The sequence below is a fragment of the Penaeus monodon genome, chromosome 22, assembly GCF_015228065.2.
Source record: "Penaeus monodon isolate SGIC_2016 chromosome 22, NSTDA_Pmon_1, whole genome shotgun sequence".
NCBI classification, from domain to species: domain Eukaryota; kingdom Metazoa; phylum Arthropoda; class Malacostraca; order Decapoda; family Penaeidae; genus Penaeus; species Penaeus monodon.
Genome location: NC_051407.1, coordinates 6,826,573 through 6,826,839, shown reverse-complemented (window position 1 = coordinate 6,826,839; position 267 = coordinate 6,826,573).

Here is a 267-nt window from a genome sequence, read left to right as displayed (position 1 = left end):
ATCTTAGGGTCCAGATCTGATGCGTCATTGCTTTGCAGATCGAAGTTTCACAAGCGAAAACATATATCTCCATTTCTGGCTTCGTTTCACTTGCATGATCTGTAACATGAGCAAATCAGTATGTGAAGTAGTATGCGTATTCATGGGGGCGTGATCATGTCTCACGAGTTAAGCGTTTTTGGTCAGGTTTACTCGCATGGCAGGTAACCGATACTGTATGCTGAAAGTACACTAACACATAATCACGTTTGTATGCGTATATGCACA